Source organism: Lissotriton vulgaris, chromosome 12, assembly GCF_964263255.1.
Source record: "Lissotriton vulgaris chromosome 12, aLisVul1.2, whole genome shotgun sequence".
Lineage (NCBI taxonomy): Eukaryota > Metazoa > Chordata > Amphibia > Caudata > Salamandridae > Lissotriton > Lissotriton vulgaris.
Genome location: NC_141700.1, coordinates 106,714,627 through 106,730,464, shown reverse-complemented (window position 1 = coordinate 106,730,464; position 15,838 = coordinate 106,714,627). Strand labels below are relative to the sequence as shown.

At 45.1% G+C, this 15,838-nt stretch overlaps 1 protein-coding gene across 1 annotated transcript in view; it reads left to right on the top strand.

Moving 5' to 3' along the window:
- The first annotated feature begins 339 nt into the window (after positions 1-339).
- Positions 340-15,838, top strand: part of CLK2 (CDC like kinase 2) — a 56,904-nt gene continuing 41,405 nt past the window's right edge. The window contains exon 1 of the mRNA XM_086947397.1: positions 340-672. The gene's annotated coding sequence lies outside the window, so the exon portion shown is untranslated. The remainder of the gene's footprint in view (positions 673-15,838) is intronic.

The window sequence follows — 15,838 nt, the reverse complement described above, 5'->3', positions numbered from 1 at the left end:
TGCATGTAGAATATCAGTCAGGAATAAAGCTCTCTAAATCACACACGCCCACTCAGCCTGGAGACTCCTGATTTTTAAAGCCAAAAATGGCTGCTTATTATTGCATCTGCTTCGAAAGAAGTCGTTGGGGGAAATACATTTTCCGGATTTGTATTTTGAAATCTCCCACTTTACAGTTCTTAATTGATGGCATGTATGCTAACGTACTAAATTGAAAAGCGCAGAACTGTAACAGAAAATGTTGAATAAACCAGTATTATAACGCCCGACTCCAAGATGGCCGCCCCAAGACATTCGACGTATGAATTATGTTTTGAAGACGTCAATTTGGGAACGCGCACGGCCAGGCTCAGTTTCATGCATCGATGAACCCCTGCTGGTGAGCCTTGACGTGCACGACGTCGGGAACGCATAGGGCCGTTGTTGATTGTTTCACGTAATGACGCAGGGTTAGTACTGTGGTGCCTGGGAGACGGGAGCGCGCACGTTATACTCAGAGACTGTCGACGGTATCGGCAGGCAGGTTGGGAGTTTGCGCGTCCCAGCGGTATCAGGAGGCGAGTTACAGGCAGATTCAGCGGACGGACCGCTCCACGGGGTCTCGGCTCCGCTGACGCATCCGCCAAGACGGACTTCCTTTGGGATAAGCGGACCGGGCTCGCTGCGAAGACGGTAAGTCCAGGAGAGGCCGCGCGCAGACAAAATGGCGGACGGGAGAAGGCAGAGAGACGTTGAAGGATGAACGAATGTAGAGTGTCTTAGTGCAGAGGAGGAAACCGGAGGGATGGAGAACTGCTTGGGGGGAATGCTAGACCATGATATAGGAGAGATGGTAATCTGTTAATGCTATGTGGCGATACAGAGCGGAAAGGCGGGATCTTCTAATAATGGCTTAAGATTGTTGACATTAGTGCAGTGGAATGGCGGGAAGATAAACAAATCAAGTGCAGTACTGTTAAATGGGGGAATGATTTTGCAGCTATGTGAGAGGACAGTATTGGCTTAAGTAGGTACATCATAGGTCAAAGCAACCGCTATCACTACTAAAATTAATAGTCGGAGAACGCGACCTATAATGGTAGAATGGGGAGAAAATATATTAGGGAGAGGTCGATTGATTAATGATATATAAGCCTACACTGAGAACGAAAAATAAGTTCAATCTTTTCTTGATGTTTCGTACGTCAAACATGGTATCTATGCATGGTAAAACGAATCTGTAACCAGCAGAGTGGTCCTCTGTCAAATTACATCACGCCTTTCATGTTTATTGACATACATTTGTCAACTGTACACAAATGATTTAGAAGCTTCATTTATTTTTACTATTATATCCAATCTGGTTCGTGCTAACTCGCATCACCATTACTTTTGAATTATCCAGAAGTCTTCTAAAATAGGACTTCACCGGAGATGACCATTCAGTCAACCATTTATATGAACGTACTCACAAACCTCTAATGAATTGCAACTTTGAAATGTGACCATAAAAAAATGAAATGGTCAATACTTAGCTTGTCATATCGGAGGTGTTCTCCTTTAAAACGCAAAAGCTGACCATCGCAACTTAAATTTGACGTTGAGCAATGGTATTTACAAGTCTCTACAGGCTTTGAACCATAAATACGTAAATTGATTATTTTCAATAATGGCATCCGGCCCTCTCCCCTCGGAAAGTTCTGATGTTAGTCTTTTTATATGTTCCCCACAGTGTCTGAGCATCAAGCTCATGAGCGTTACAAGATTTAACTTTTTCTTCAGTTTACTAGAACCGAAGGTGATACAAAATATTGACGAAAAGTTGACTATTTAATATAGGCACACAATCAGACACTCCGATCTTGTTAGAGAATCGATAGTTCTAAAATGTCTACATTACCGCGAGACAGATTAAACTGTACGTTTTAGTTTTTCACATTCTTAATTTAGATAACAAGTGTGTGTGCTAAGAACAAGTTAGTCAGGGGCATTAACATTTGCTTAAAATTTCTCTACTCAGAAATCAAATCTTTTGCATTTCCTAGGCTTACTTTGAAGTTAGCTATCAATTTGAAGAATATTAACGCTGTGCAAGTGACTTAGAGTTTTATGAATCGACTGATTTGCTTTCCTGGAGCTTCTGTCCAGTAAACAAAAATTCCTCTTTAAAAATGTTCTACATTCGTTTTCCACGTTTCTTGCTTTTGTACATAAACTAGAAAATGTGTCGCATGCATCATGAAAATACGTTGGTAAAGGTAAATCGCATTGTAAAGTTAACATGTTTTATTATGTTTGAAGCCGTTTAATCTCACGAAGGTGCAGTTGGAAAGATGTGTTAAATTCGGTACTGCATTTGGAAAAACACCAGATAACCTGGCTTAACTGAAATCACTACTTGTAGAAAAAATTAGTTATTTGTGTGACATGACCTTACTACCGTTGCTGTTCATCATCTCTGCTGCTGAACGGCTTCTGTCGTTTTTAGGTTTCGCCTGCCCAGTGCTTGTGCTGTGCTTGAGAAATCTATTGTTTTTAATATAGACTTAAAAGGGACTTGCGTCCCGCCTCCTCGCTTTACTGGCTTCTCATTTGTTCCTGTGCGTGTCACTTACCTTTCCTCGATTTCTATTGGCTGTAGAATATTTTACTGCACTTACAGTGCTTGTCTTAGTCTGTTTCTCTTATCAGTTTCCCGCCGCCGAAGTACTGTTAACATCTGCTTTGGTTTAGCTATATTTTCCATAAAGTTTTGCCTTTTACTTGGGCATATTTATATAACAATTTATCACGCAGCGAGAGTAAGTGGTTTGCATAGAATCGCAGGATGTTTCGTGGCACTGTCGAGACTCCAACTGGGATCCCCAGCTCTAGCGTCAGCAGCTCTGGCCGCTGCACCACACTCTCCACTCCAGTGACTGTTATGTCAGTGAGCTCTTTCCTTCTCCTGGACGATGATTGATGAAAATAACTCTTTATTCATTACGTAGGCGAAACCGATGCATTACCAATGCTTGTTCAGATTTGAGTCAGGAAATCAATCTGGAAATCCTCTAAGGATGCCTATAAATAAGGATGAAGATTGAAATACCCAAGGAGAGGACTCTTTTCTCGGCTATTGTTTTCAACGTCACCTTCTTTGGCTAGCACCATTAAGACGCTTGCTGAACTCAGCAGCTAGACTAATCACAGGATCTAGAAAATTTGATCATATCAGTCCAGGCCTAAAACTATTAAACTGACTCCTGCTTGAAGCAAGGATCCAGCTGAAAATAGTTTTTTTTAAAAAAAACTTTATTTCCCAAGAGAAGAAATCAGAATAAAAATACTATGTAATGATATGACTTAACATTCGTGGAAGGTCTGAGTAACACAAGAAATTAAACAGAAATACATAACATACTGATCAAAGGCAATGCGATACATAATTACTGACAAAAATAATGTGATACACAAAATAAATATAGAAATCTTGTGACGTAGCCTAGGACAATATACACAACCAGGGACAAATACAAAAGACAGTGCCTATATGTTATAATCCATTCCTCCACATCTCATGTCTGGCGTCTGTAGAAATCTATCCCACGCCGGTAGGGGTAAGGCCGGCTTGTACCTGAGAATCGCACGCTAACTGGCGCCGGGAGATGTAATCCCTATATGGGCCCCAAATGTCGATTGGTCTGGGAGAGTTGGGGAGTAAAGTACCAAATTCCTCGCAGTTCACATTACAGAACGCTAGGCTATTTAACCAGGAGCGAAGCGTAGGGGCGTATTTACTGCCCCACAGCGATGCAATCTCCCGTTTGGCCTAAAGGAAGCCAAGTGCAGCCAACCTGCGAACCTTCTTAGGAAAGTTCACCACATAACCCAGTAATGCAATCTCTGGTGTAAGAAGGAGTAGCATGGAGAATATATCTCCCAAGGTGGAGTGGACTTCCAGCCAATACTGGTGTATTTTAGGGCAGGTCCAGGTTAAGTGCGCAAAATCAGCAAAGGGGGCCAAACATTTCCGACAGTGGTGTGGCCTGGAATTGTCAATTCTGTGTGCGTGGTCCAGAGTGAAATACATCCGGCGAAGGAATTTAAACTGAAGTAACTTATGTCGACTGTTCAAAGAGACGTCATTCGTGGCCCTACAGCAATGTTCCCACTGAGATCGGTCCTCCCAAGTCCCAAGCAGTACAAAGTTTTGAGTCATCTATTGGTCTAAAGTGTCCCACACTGTTTATACAATTTGGAAATCAGGTGTGCACCATCTGGGTTCTGAATCAACAAAGTGAGGGGAGGGGTCTCAACCGGGACCACAGGAAAGGAAGGAAACCTGGCTCTCAAAGCAGAGCGTATACGGGTGAGGCTGACTGTGTCCATAAAGGAGCGTTCACCAAATCGAGCCTCCTTTGTCAGTGAGAATACATGTCTGTCTGGGAACAAGTCACAGAGGGGTGCGTATGTTGAATTTCACCAAAGTGCGCTCGACCAAGGTTTTCCCTGTGATCGGAAGAAGGGAGGAGTCAGGCAAGGGTAAGGCTGGGGAATACAAAAGATCTAGCCCCAAAAGATCTAGCCCCAAAAGTCTGCGCAATCTGATCCAAGTCCAGCACGAGGTAAAGACCGTATAGATGTCTCGGGGGTCCATAGGGAAGCCGGTGGGAAGGAGTGTAAGAAGCTGCCGCGGGAGAACCAGATCCGCCTCCGGCTTCAAATACGAGCCTAAAATAGTTTGCATGACCCATAAGGCCCTTAACCACATTTACCTGGCCAATAATCTGGAAAAGTCAGGGTGCAGTCATTTCTAAGCGCCAATTCCTCATTGCTGAAACTGCAGAAGCGCAACAAAAAGACAATACCACTAATCATTCTCTGGCTTAGCCCCTATAATATGGAACCCACTGTCACCCACAATCTGAACTAAACCCTCAACTGCCTTCAAAATAGAAATGAAAAGGTTTCTGATGAACAAATCTCCATTAACAACCCCAATCAATGCTTCTGGATGACTCTCATGTTGACAATATTGGATCAAGAATCCCCCTGCCTGATGGCTTGTCTGCATTTTTTTCTTTTCTTATAACTGATTGCCTCTTACTTTATATGTATAACTTGTCTATTTGTTCGGTGCTCTGATACCCAGATTGGTCATGCCCGTGCATTATAAAACTCGTCAAATAAAAAATAGATATGGCCCCTATAAAGATACAAAACAGTTCAAGACTTGCGTGAGTGCACGACTTGCAATTTCAAACCTAATGAGAGATCAGACCATATGTCTGATCTCCATAGGTTTGAAAATGCGCTTCTAGACATCTGACCATTGCTAATCTTAAATACATGTTTAATTGGGACAGAAACTTCTCTAAAATGTATGAAAAAATCTATTTAGCTGGAACCTGCACATGACCTCTATCCATGTCCAATCCAGCACTCCAACCGAATTGTGGGGCCTGGAAGGCAGTTTGAAGGATGCTAGAACTGGGTACAGAGCATGCACAGAAAAAAATGATGCTACACCGTGCAGCTGGAAATGAACGCAGGACAGAATTTTGTCTTACAAATCTTACTGTTTCTGACAACAAAATAGTCTCTGGGAAAATCGCACATGGTTAGAAACCATTCCCTGTTCTACTCCAGACATGTTTGACGGATTAACCACCTCTTCTACAGTGGAAACCTATGGTGCTATGCCTGGATTTTGCTTAACCTTTGACCCCATGCCTGCTCTTCCCCAAAAAGAGGCAATTGCCACCTTTTTGAGGAATCAGAAACTACTGTTACACTGGACACCTTTGATAAGCCTAGTTTTGCTGGTATCTCCTTAGTGGTGGATCGCAGAAAGCAGTCTGTGAAGTTTTAGTTGAGTGACCTAATTTCTGCAGTAATATATCGTGGCCTTTCTTTTTGCTCCAGCGATCACGGCCACCGACCTGGAGGAATCCAGCTTCACTTACCCTGTCAGCACAGAGACTATGAAGATGCTCTTGCCATTCTGTGTGAGAGTGTATGAACTTTATGCCTATAATTGTGTGTTTGGTGATTTTAATACCGCATGCAGTCACGCTGACCGGCTGCTCTTAAAAACTGTACATATTTTAACCGCTAGATTTTATTAGTGGACACTGACCACCTGCTTGCTTTGACGAGATCGAGTCGTCACAGGGGTCCCGATCTTCTTTCCCCTTACCGGTGCAGCCGAGCACAGCGCTCTCGCCGGCTGGGTAAAACGGAGCCGCCATCTTGGGGGGAGGCAGGGTAGCGTTCCAGCTCCTGGACGCCTCCCGCCCTCCCTCACTACATAAGGAGTCTTGGTAACCCTTCTCCTTAGATTACTTGTTTTCCCCTGAGGCGGAAGCCGGGGGCATTTATCTGTGCTTAAAACCTGAACTTATTCTGTGTGAGAGTGTATGAACTTTATGCCTATAATTGTGTGTTTGGTGATTTTAATACCGCATGCAGTCACGCTGACCGGCTGCTCTTAAAAACTGTACATATTTTAACCGCTAGATTTTATTAGTGGACACTGACCACCTGCTTGCTTTGACGAGATCGAGTCGTCACAGGGGTCCCGATCTTCTTTCCCCTTACCGGTGCAGCCGAGCACAGCGCTCTCGCCGGCTGGGTAAAACGGAGCCGCCATCTTGGGGGGAGGCAGGGTAGCGTTCCAGCTCCTGGACGCCTCCCACCCTCCTCCCACCCTCTGCCAGTTATGGATATAAGGAAGGGTCCTTCCCGTCCGCGCAGCGGGCGGGCGCAGCGGGCGCGCCGAAGGCGCGCCTAAGGCAAGCCCGTCTGCGCCCGTCCGCGCCGGACTCGCGCCTAGCGCCAGAACCCCTGCTCCAGGTACCCCAATTATCCGCTGGTCCTCGGATCAACTGTTGAACCTTCGCCCTGCTATTTGCGTCTCTGTCTCTTGCTGCAATACCACGAATCTTGATGCTACGGCTTACTCCTGCCCTTACTGCAATTTTTCTTTACCGATGGTATCTAAAACTCCGCTCCTTCGCCCAACCATTATTGATCAGCCACTCACCATTTTTAATGCCGCTCTAGTCAACTGCAGATCTCTTCCTGCTCATGCCCATGACGTCTGGTTGTCACTTGATACTTACAAGTGGGACCTGTTGTTTCTCACTGAAACCTGGTTAAAAGACTCCTCTAAACCAGACATTACTTTAGCCACTCCCCCCGGTTACAGCCTCACTGCCATTAACCGTGAAAACTTTAAGACCGGTGGAGGGATTGCGATTATTGCTAAAGCGCATCTCAAAACTAGTCTTACGAAAATTTCCAATCTGGGCCCTATTGAAGCCGCCCATTTCACTATTATGGATCCTGCTGGTACCATCTGCGCAGGCATATTAGTCTATAACCCCCCGAATGTGACCGCTTCCTCCCTTACTACCTTGCTGCATACTATCGCTGACTTCTCTCTCAAACATCCCCACTTTACAGTTCTAGGCGATTTTAATATCCATATTGATAAGCCCTCCTGTACACTGGCTTCCTCTCTGCTTGAAACCCTTCAAGGACTCACCCTGCCCCAATTAGTGATAGGCCCAACCCATTTAGCAGGCCATACACTTGACCTTATTTTCTCAAATCTCCCCTCCCTCTCCACTCTCCCCCCTACCCCTCTGACGTGGACCGATCATTTTCTTATCCCTTTTTCTTTTTCTGTTCCCTCTCACCCCTCCCCTAGCCCCCTCATGCCAGCTAAAGGACGTAAATGGACCAAAATTACCTGTGACTCTATGGTAGATCTTTTTCATTTTCACCTCAATCCGCAATATGACCTTAATTCTGAAACGGTGAGACTTAACACCTCGCTCTCTGAGGCGCTTGACTTGGTCTCCCCCATGGCTCCTGTCACTTCCCACAGATCCCGTCCCTCTGCTCCCTGGTTCTCTCCACGGTTGCGAGAGGAGAAGAGTAGGTGTAAGCAGCTAGAACGCAAATGGAGACTGAACTACAACCCCTCAGCCAAATTAGCCTACAAATCGGCCCTGAATAAATTCCACAAACTCAAACGCGCCTCAATGAAAGCCCACTTTTCCAATCTTATTCAGCAGGCACAGAACTCCTCAAAAACTCTTTTTTCTATTGTAAAAGATTTTGTACATCCCCCTGCTTCTAAAACCCTTTCCACTCCCACTCAAGATCTCTGCAACGGATTATCTGACTTCTTTCAAGAGAAGATAATCAAACTGTCTTCCTCCTTTGCAGTATCTACATCTGATCATGCTGATGATCACCTTGGTCCCCCCCACTGTTCTTTTGACTCTTTTAGTGAGCTGACTTCAGACCTTGCGTTAGCCTTACTACGCAATGTCAAGTCTGGCTCCCCCCTGGACCCAGTCCCGGCCAAAGTTATGGGCACGCTTGCCCCAATCCTACTGAATCCTTACCTTTCCATCTGGAATGCCTCCCTGTCAGGCGGCCAATTCCCCTCAGTTTGGAAGCAGGCTAGGCTTGTCCCTTTATTGAAGAAACCTGGTGCCGACCCTTCACTTTTTTGTAATTACCGACCTATTTCACTTTTGCCAAAGCCTGCCAAGATTTTGGAGAAAGTGGTACAAAAACAAATGGCACTTTACTTAGAGTCGAACCAGTTGCTACACGATTCTCAGTCCGGCTTTAGGACCGGATATAGCACTGAGACTGCGCTGATTGAGGTCTCTGAAATCATCAGGGAATCAGTGGATAGGGGCGAGGAGGCCATGTTGGTCCTCCTCGACCTATCCGCTGCTTTTGATACTGTCTCCCACAAAATACTTATCACCCGCCTACAACAGCTGGGGATTGGTGGGACAGTGCTTGCCTGGATCACTTCTTTTCTTACCAGTCGCCTCCAAAGGGTCACCATGCACCCTTTTGAATCTGAGGACAAACCCCTCTTGTGCGGAGTTCCCCAGGGCTCCGCCCTAAGCCCTCTATTGTTTAACGCTTATGTGGCCCCCCTAGCCAAGGTAATCGAGTCTTGGGGTGTCAGGGTGGTCTCGTATGCTGATGATACTCAGCTTATCTTTTCCTTTCGAGACCACTCTGACTCCCTTTTCGCAAACTTTAGGAATTGCCTTGGCAACATCTGCTCCTGGATGTCCACCAATCATCTTGCCCTGAACACCGATAAAACGGAGGTCCTTTTCTTCAGCAAAAAATCCCCCCCCCCATCTATCTTATGGTGGCCTACTATTTTGAACCCTCCCCCAGTACAGGCAGCCCGTAATTTGGGCTACACTTTTGATAATGCCCTGTCTGGTAAGGCTCAAGTTAATAAAGTGGTCGGAGCTTGCTTTTCCAAACTACGCATGATAAAGAAAATCCTCCCTTTTCTCCCTCAATCAGCACGTAAAACTGTGGTCCATGCTCTCATTACCTCCCACTTGGACTACGCCAACAGTCTTTACTCAGGTGCCCCACTTTTCCTTGTTGACCGCCTGCAAATTGTGCAAAATGCAGCCGCTCGGCTCATTGGCAATATTCCTGCCCGCACCTCAGTCAGAGCCTTTCGAGAAAAACTTCATTGGCTTCCAATATTACGACGCATTGAATTCAAGATTTTGACTTTGACATTCCGGGCTATCCATGATACTGGCCCGTCATATCTGAAAAAGCGTCTTAAAATCTCGGTATCAGCCAAACATCTTAGATCTAACAACCTGCGCCTGTTGATAGTGCCCAGATTTAAGCTCTCTCGGACTGGCGGCAGATCTTTTACCATCACTGCCGCCAAGCTCTGGAACAGCCTCCCTCTTGACCTCAGGTTCTGCGAAGCTGAGCCTGTTTTTCGCCGTAAACTCAAGACTTGGCTGTTCACTAAGCAGTAGGACCTGGCTGGGTCAGAACCCTATATGAGATCTGTCTCTGTTTTCTTGCCCTGGGGACAATTCAGTAATCTTAGCGCCGGGACACTTCCTTCGGAGGTAGCTGTGCGCTCTACAAGCTTCAAAATAAATAAATAAATTCACTTCTAGGGTTGAATGTCACGCTTGACACTTTGTATAAGGTGTATGGCCTTAGGGTTAAGTGGTCTGAGGTTAAAGCCTCAGACTAGACGCCTTTTAAATGTTGATTTATGCTACTTAAAAGTGCCTTCCAATGAACCCGGTTGTTTCAACTAAGTGGGCCAGTGACTCAACTGTTAGATTAAATTCTACACCCTGTGACTACACTCACCAGTAATTGCCTTGTGTCTCTAGCATGTTGAATGTTAAAGTCACAGTATTCTGTCTGTAATCTTGTTTTGTTAGTTGACTAGTTTTACCTTTTGGCATTTCGATACATGCAAAATACCGCACTTGTCTGAACTTCATAGATGGCTGTAGGGAAAAAATGTTCTATTGCATTGTGACTGCATGACCCACACCTATAAGTACTGTTGTCTAGATTCTTGTCTTGGCTTTTTGTTAGAGCAATAAACCTTACTTATTTTCTTTCTGGTCCGAATTTGACCGCATTGATTTCATTGTGGTAATTGTCAAATGCCATGAACTACTGATTCAATTTCATTCTTGGAACCCCCCAGCTTTGGGAGATTTATATTCTGTATGCTGATAATACCAACCGCATGCCTTTTCTTCAATCTTCTAATCCTGTTTGCAGATTATGAAGTGTATCAATTAATTTCCCTTCTAATCCGGTCTGCAAAATATGAAGTGTATACATTTATTTCCCATAAAGTATGGGCTTTGTGCCATGTGCTTCGGCTTTTGTGCGTCAGTGTGACAACTAGTTGTTTGGGGCACGAATGTAGAGCTCACGGAACCAGTCCCAATAGAGTAGTGAGACAGGGATGCGTACTTCCTCCCACCCTGTTCTCGCTCTACGTCTGATACTTACAGTAATCTGAAAATGACCCCCCTAAGTTGAGTGGGAACTTGGTTCCAGTGTTATTTGCAGACAAAACCATCCTAATTTCACAGACTCCCCAGGGGCTTGCAAAACTTAATGGATGATTTCAATACATTTTGCGATTAAAAAGGCCTGGGAATAAATGTTGGCAAAACTAACTACATGGCCATAAATCCCCACAAGGGTTTTAGAAATAACTTGAAGGTGAACAATCAAAAATTAGAACTTGTCCCAAACTTCACCTACTTGGGTATACTACTTGATTCGAAGCTAACATGGAAACCGCAGGTAAACTAGTGCTTGCGCAGGGGCTACCCTCAAAAAGTATAGTTTGTCCTCAAGCAAACACTTGACACCAGCCCTAGAGTTATATAAATGTAAGGCGCAGGCAGCAGCTTTGTATGGACCAGAATTTTGGGGTATTGGTGAAACGAAACAACTAACAAATGGGGAAAACAAGTTTGCGAGGAAGCTGATGGGGCTACCTCTATCAACTCCCTGCAAACTGCGACTGCTGTTATACTGGATACGACTATGGAGAACACCGGAATTAGCGGTATACAGAGAAGGTGTAAAAGAATTCCTAGCCATTGACCGATGTTTCACTTTTCCTTGGCTTAGATTTGTCGAGAAATGGTTTATAGAACTAGGTTTTCGCTCATATTGGATTGAGCCACATAACTTAACACCAAGTTGCAAAGATGTATTGAAAGGAACAGGATGCATATCTTCAATGCATTCCATTGTGACCCGAATTTGGGAGGGTTACAACTAAATTCCTCAATGTAAAACCTAAACCAAATTTCGAAGAATTTCTTGACCATGTGCATCCTCACTTGGCAAGAATCTTTTACTTAAAACTAGGGTATGCTGCAGATTTAGAGTTATGCTGCAAATTGGGGGACGCAGGGAGATCGTACTTGCTCTTTATGTACTTTTAAGGTCCATTGAAAACACATTGCACATCCTTTTCTCTGTCCAGCATATGTTAAGGCAAGGAGGAAATGGATTCGTCAGTTGTGCAATACATTGGGATTCAGGAAGCATCAAGATGCTTTAAGGGTGCTGACAGTTAGTACTGCACCGTATGTCATTTTTGCCATATCTAGATGTTTTTAAGAGGTAAAATGGGGCTAAAGCTGTGACTTTGCAACTCTACCTGAAATATGCACCTTGAACTATATTCATTTTAGCTGTAATTTTTATTTGTATATACATAGTTTTAACTGATTTTAATACATTAGAGAGATGTATTGGAGTACTTAGTGACCAGCTTACGTCTGTTTCCACCTTAAGCAATGTATTGAGACCAATGATTATTTTGTTGAAGATCATGTACACTGATTAATGAATTTTTAGACTATATTAACTGGTTGTTCAACACGTTTCCAGCATAGAAGAGTATAGACAATTGAATATTTTGTTTTGTTGTGAAACTTTTTATGGCCTTTGGCCGAAATAAAGTATTTATGAATGAAGAATGGTCTGACGTAAAAGCTCAGACTGGACACTTTTTAACCGTTGATTTGTGCGACTTAAAGGCGCCTTCCAATGAACCCGGTTGTTCAAACTAAGTGTGCCAGTCACTCAACTGTTAGATTCAATTCTACGCCCTGTGACTACACCCACCAGTAATGACCTGTCTGTAATCTTGTTTTGTTAGTTGACCAGTTTTCCCTTTTGGCATTTTAATACATGCAAAATGCCGCCCTTGTCTGAACTTCATGGATGGCTGTAGGGAAAAAATGTTATACTGCATTGTGACTGCATGACCCACACCTATAAGTACTGTTGCCTAGATTCTAGTCTTGGCTTTTTAGGTCTCGCATTAGCGAAAGCGCTCTCTTGCTGCGAGGACTATAGCTGTCGGCTCAGCTGACAATGAGTGGAGACAAGAGCTGGCCACGCGCCCAGCATCGTCAATGGGAGAGGGAGAGACGCGCATGGGATTGGGTCGGGCGCGTGAGTCTGTGTCGAAGCTGCCGATGTGCACGCTCACAGCGACGTCTCTGCCGCACGCCACAGCCCCATGATGATGGTGACGCCAGTGGACGCTCGCCGTCTCCGGCGGCTGCTGCGCTCGTGCCTGGCCGTAGGCCGCTGCTCCTGGACTGCTGGCCCTCGCTGGACTTCCTGTGCTCCAGCGCCTTGTTCCTGTATGGGTTTGCGACGAGCTTTATATGTCTATTTCTATGCATTTGGTGGCTCTTATCTGCTCTTATTTACACAGCGACTCATAAGATGTCGTTTACATCCCTGTTTTACACACCCCTCTGCGTTGTTTAGGGTGCATTGAAGAGCACGGCTATTGACAATTATTCGATTAGCACGTTCCACGGAAAAATACACGGTTTGAGATAGCTGCTGCTTCTGTGTAGTGCTGTGTAGAACGAGAGAACACATGCGCGTGTCCCATTTAAGGCTGCTCCATTGAGCTGCATTCGTGTTTAACATTCAGTATCGACCACCGTAGAAGCACTTTGCGCGTTTGTCTGCTTGAAGTGCAAAGAATGCTGTTGCCATGCTCGCACTTTATTTTCTTCTCAGTTGGCTTTACTGTTCTGCCTATTAATGAGACAGTAGTGCATAACCGGAAAACCTAGGCAAGATATTGTCGACTAGCTAGTTTCAGTATTAACTTCTACGTTCACTTTTTAACATTGGTTATTAACTTACTAAGATTTCAACGGATAGTGATGGGCACTGTACTTCAGTTAAACCGCTGCTTATTTTCATAATCTGAACCTTATTTAAAGGGATATTAGCTTTGTTCCTTTCTTCCTGTTTGTAGCAACCCATTGTAGACGAGGAGTGTGGTTATAAATCCTGCAAACGGTGTCTGGAATTCTTTAAAAACTGTGCAGAATTGGTTTGGAGGCAGACCACCCTCGAAGAAAGTCTCGCCATGTGGAAAGCTTTTCCATGATAGTATTTAGTTTCAAAATCCCATTTGTTGGAGGTCGTTAACATCATTCATTGTTTAGAAAAAGTCCTGGGCCACCTACCGAGTCCTGTTTTGTGCTTTAATGTATTCATCTGTGCAGTGAATATGTAACCGAAGGAGGCACCCTATCCGTTTAAGAAGCACAACTAACACCAAACAGTACTTTCAGTTCTAGCCTGTTAAAGTAGAATGAGAATGCTGTGTTTATAACTAGAAAATTGTTAACAATGTAGTTGTTTGTGTTCGGGGCAGTATAGGTGCAAGGGGGGGTGGGGGGCATGCGAGGAATGCAGGGTCTTGTAGCTGGTATGGCGGCGCTGGCTGAGGGCTGGAGGTCTCTTGGCTCACTCGGGCAAAAGGACATTGCGTAGCTGACAATGGAACAGATCCACTTCCGTCTTTGTCCTGATGCGGGAGGGGAGGGGGGCTCGCAATTAAGGATAACAAAGGTTTCGGTAAAATAAGTACGGGATGAGGCGGCGTATGGCGGGACAGTGGCGCGCGTCAGAATGGGGGCCGAGGTGCCACAGTGCTCAACGCAACATCAATAGCAGCAGAGGGGAGGTGGGGGCGATGAAAAGGAGATCAGGTGCGAAGGTTGGCCTGTATTAGTTTTCACTTTTATGTGGCGCAAACTTTACCCGCAGGTATCAGTGTGCTTTCAATCAGCATGCTTTTAACAAGCAAGACTAGCACTCTATATGACTGCCAACGTTGCTTAGCAACCGCATCACTCATACTCTTGGACCGGTCAGTCATGTTTGACAGTCTCCCATCACACCCTGATAACAGCCTCCACCTCATTGAGATCCAGGGAAGACGCCCTCAAATGGATTGCTTCATACCTCACTGGTAGAACTCAGAGGATCAGTCTCCCTCAGGGTTCAAGAATATCATCTTGGCGTGGCCCATCGAGCTCCCTCAGCCCTATTGCACGGATTCTACATCTACACTGGCACCCAGCTCCTCCGCTCTCAGTCCGTAGACCAATCCACCAGCAGTGCCAGCGTCTGCAGATGCATGATGAACGTCGCTGAATGGATAAAGGACAACTGCCTCAAACTCAACATGGACAAGACAGAAGTCTTTTTATTTTTTGGGAACACCTCAACTTGGAACAATGCATGGTGGCCTGCAGAACTCTGCCCTCCCCAATAGACCATGCCCCAAACCTCTGCATCACCCTTTGCATGCTCTGTAAGCTCTTCTGGTGGCTCTAGTCGACACCAGAAAGACCATCATGCAGGCCCTCTTCACCAGAAGACTGGATTACGGAAATCCTCTACATAGGAATCACGGTACACCTCCTGAAGAGACTCCAGACAATACAAAACTCAGCAGCAAGACTCCTCCCCGACCTCCTCAGAAGTACTCTCCTCACACCACACCTCAAGAAACGACACTGGCTCCCTGTTCAAGATGCTAACCCACGCTTGCATGGCCCTGTCCCACGATTGACCATTTTACATGAGCAAATGCCTCACCTTCAACCAACTGACCAGGCACTTTCGATCTGTTTCCCTTTCAGTCACCCGACGGATCCACCAAACCAACAGTGGAGGATGCTCCTTCTTGCACCTTCCAGCCTAGGCATGGAACAACCTTTCCCATACACCTCGGAGCAGCAAAGTCGCTCCAACAATTCAGTAGAGAACTGTTCAAATTAACAACCCACCAATAAGCAGTCAACCTCTCCAGCTCCTCGACACCCTCATGAGTGATTTGCCGGCTCTACAAATGTTTATTTTCAATGAATCAATCTACCCCACTCGGATCCACAACGATTTAATGGCATATTTATTGCTCATTCGCTTTCTGAAGGAACAAAACATCTGTTCCTTTCCAGCTAAAGTTCACTTGCCAGAAGGGACTTGTATTTGCTAAAAGTAGCTCGCAATTGGGAGTCGCTTTTTACTGTCGTTGGATACAGTGTTCGAGGGAGCGTTCATCAGCTTGCTCCTATCCAGAATATCGGGCAAATTTTAGGGACTGCCTGATACCTGGCAGGCATGGGATTCTCACTGCCAAGTCTACAACAGAAGTTATAGCCTGTGAGGGCCATCATTC